The sequence below is a fragment of the Schistocerca americana genome, chromosome 6, assembly GCF_021461395.2.
Source record: "Schistocerca americana isolate TAMUIC-IGC-003095 chromosome 6, iqSchAmer2.1, whole genome shotgun sequence".
NCBI lineage: Eukaryota > Metazoa > Arthropoda > Insecta > Orthoptera > Acrididae > Schistocerca > Schistocerca americana.
Window position 1 is genome coordinate 594,785,585 of NC_060124.1, and position 3,689 is coordinate 594,789,273.

The window sequence follows — 3,689 nt, forward strand, 5'->3', positions numbered from 1 at the left end:
CTTGAACTTAAGTCGGCATTGCGCCTTTTGAATTTAATTCGGTGGAATTTCTGTGTTTCATCGTCAATAAGAAGGTCCAAGGGATACAGTAAACCTGAAGTGAAGCATCGGGATCTTAAACCGGACTCACAGGAGAGGTTGAAATCATAGAAAGTTAGAGCGTCAGTCCTCTTGTACATAAGTATTCATTGTGCCTTTTGTATTAAATTCGCATGCAATTTCTGTGTTTCATCGTCAATAAGAAGGTCCAAGGGATACAAAAAACCTGATGTGAAGCATCGGAATCTAAAACTGGACTCACAGGAGACCTTCAAATCATTGAAAGTTAGAGTGTCAGTCCTCTTGTACTTAATTCGGCACTGTGCCTTTGGTATTAAATTCGGATGCAATTTCTGTGTTTCATCGTCAATAAGGAAGTCCAGGAGATACAGTAATCCTGAAGTGAAGCATCGGAATGTCACACTGGACTCACAGGAGAGGTTCAAATGATAGAAAGTAAGAGTGTCAGTCCTCTTGTACTTAAGTCGGCATTGTGCCTTTTGTATTAATTTCGGATGCAATTTCTGTGTTTCATCGTCAATAAGAAGGTCCAAGGGAAGACGTAAACCTGAAGTGAAGCATCGGAATCTAAAACTGGACTGACAGGAGAGGTCCAAATCATTGAAAGTTAGAGTGTCAGTCCTCATGTACTTAAGACGGCATTGTGCCTTTTGAATTTAATTCGATGCAATTTCTGTGTTTCATCGTCAATAATGAGGTCCAAGGGATACAGTAAACCTGAAGTGAACCATCGGAATCTAAAACTGGACTCACAAGAGAGGTTCAGATCATAGAAAGTTAGAGTGTCAGTCCTTTTGTACATAAGCCGGCATTGTGCCTATTGAATTTAATTCCGATGCAATTTCTGTGTTTCGCCGTCAATAAGAAGGTCAAAGGTATACAGTAAACCTGAAGTGAAGCATCGGAATCTAAAACTGGACTCACAGGAGAGGTTCAAATCATAGAAAGTTAGAGTGTAAGTCCTCTTGTACTTAAGTCTTCATTGTGCCTTTTGTATTAAATTCGCATGCAATCTCTGTGTTTCATCGTCAAAAAGAAGGTCCAAGGCATACAAAAAACCTGATGTGAAGCATCGGAATCTAAATCTGGACTCACAGGAGACGTTCAAATCATTGAAAGTTAGAGTGTCAGTCCTCTTGTACTTAATTCGGCATTGTGCCTCTGGTAGTAAATTCGGATGCAATTTCTGTGTTTCATCGTCAATAAGGAGGTCCAGGAGATACAGTAATCCTGAAGTGAAGCATCGGAATCTCAAACTGGACCCACAGGAGAGGTTTAAATTATAGAAAGTTAGAGTGTCAGTCCTCTTGTACTTAAGTCGGCATTGTGCTTTTTGTATTAATTTCGGATGCAATTTCTGTGTTTCATCGTCAATAAGAAGGTCCAAGGGAAAACTAAAACCTGAAGTGAAGCATCGGAATCTAAATCTGGACTGACAGGAGAGGTCGAAATCATTGAAAGTTAGAGTGTCAGTCCTCATGTACTTAAGTCGGCATTGTGCCTTTTGAATTTAATTCGATGCAATTTCTGTGTTTCATCGTCAATAATAAGGACCAAGGGATACAGTAAACCTGAAGTGAACCATCGGAATCTAAAACTGGACTCACAGGAGATTTTTCTATTCATAGAAAATTAGAGTGTCAGCCCTCTTGTACTTAAGTCGTCATTGTGATTTTTGTATTAAATTCGGATGCAGTTTCTGTGTTTCATCGTCAATAAGTGGGTGCAAGGGATATAGTAAACCTGAAGTGAAGCATCGGAATCTAAAACTGGACTCACAGGAGAGGTTCAAAGCATTGAAAGTTATAGTGTCAGTCCTCTTGTACTTAAGTCGGCATTGCGCCTTTTGAATTTAATTCGGTGGAATTTCTGTGTTTCATCGTCAATAAGAAGGTCCAAGGGATACAGTAAACCTGAAGTGAAGCATCGGAATCTAAAACCGGACTCACAGGAGAGGTTCAAATCATAGAAAGTTAGAGCGTCAGTCCTCTTGTACATAAGTATTCATTGTGCCATTTGTATTAAATTCACATGCAATTTCTGTGTTTCATCGTCAATGAGAAGGTCCAAGGGATACAAAAAACCTGATGTGAAGCATCGGAATCTAAAACTGGACTCACAGGAGACCTTCAAATCATTGAAAGTTAGAGTGTCAGTCCTTTTGTACTTAATTCGGCACTGTGCCTTTTGTATTAAATTCGGATGCAATTTCTGTGTTTCATCGTCAATAAGGAAGTCCAGGAGATACAGTAATCCTGAAGAGAAGCATCGGAATGTCAAACTGGACTCACAGGAGAGGTTCAAATTATAGAAAGTTAGAGTGTCAGTCCTCTTGTATTTAAGTCGGCATTGTGCCTTTTGTATTAATTTCGGATGCAATTTCTGTGTTTCATCGTCAATAAGAAGGCCCAAGGGAAGACGTACACCTGAAGTGAAGCATCGGAATCTAAAACTGGACTGACAGGAGAGGTCCAAATCATTGAAAGTTAGAGTATCAGTCCTCATGTACTTAAGTCGGCAATGTGCCTTTTGAATTTAATTCGATGCAATTTCTGTGTTTCATCGTCAATAATGAGGTCCAAGGATTACAGTAAACGTGAAGTGAACCATCGGAATCTAAAACTGGACTCACAGGAGAGGTTCAATTCATAGAAAATTAGAGTGTCAGTCCTCTTGTATTTAAGTCGGCATTGTCATTTTTGTATTAAATTCGGATGCAAATTCTGTGTTTCATCGTCAATAAGTGGGTGCAAGGGATACAGTAAACTTGAAGTGAAGCATCGGAATCTAAAACTGGACTCACAGGAGAGGTTCAGATCATAGAAAGTTAGAGTGTCAGTCCTCTTGTACATAAGCCGGCATTGTGCCTATTGAATTTAATTCCGATGCAATTTCTGTGTTTCGCCGTCAATAAGAAGGTCCAAGGTATACAGTAAACCTGAAGTGAAGCATCGGAATCTAAAACTGGACTCACAGGAGAGGTTCAAATCATAGAAAGTTAGAGTGTCAGTCCTCTTGTACTTAAGTCTTCATTGTGCCTTTTGTATTAAATTCGCATGCAATTTCTGTGTTTTATCGTCAATAAGAAGGTCCAAGGGATACAAAAAACCTGACGTGAAGCATCGGAATCTAATACTGGACTCACAGGAGACGTTCAAATCATTGAAAGTTAGAGTGTCAGTTCTCTTGTACCTTATTCGGCATTGTGCCTTTTGTATTAAATTCGGATGCAATTTCTGTGTTTCATCGTCAATAAGGAGGTCCAGGAGATACAGTAATCCTGAAGTGAAGCATCGGAATCTCAAACTGGACTCACAGGAGAGGTTCAAATTATAGAAAATTAGAGTGTCAGTCCTCTTGTACTTAAGTCGGCATTGTGCCTTTTGTATTAATGTCGGATGCAATATTTGTGTTTCATTGTCAATAAGAAGGTCCAAGGGAAAGCGTAAACCTGAAGTGAAGCATCGGAATCTAAAACTGGACTGACAGGAGAGGTTCAAATCATTGAAAGTTAGAGTGTCAGTCCTCATGTACTTAAGTCGGCATTGTGCCTTTTGAATTTAATTCGATGCAATTTCTGTGTTTCATCGTCAATAATAAGGTCCAAGGGATAGAGTAAACCTGAAGTG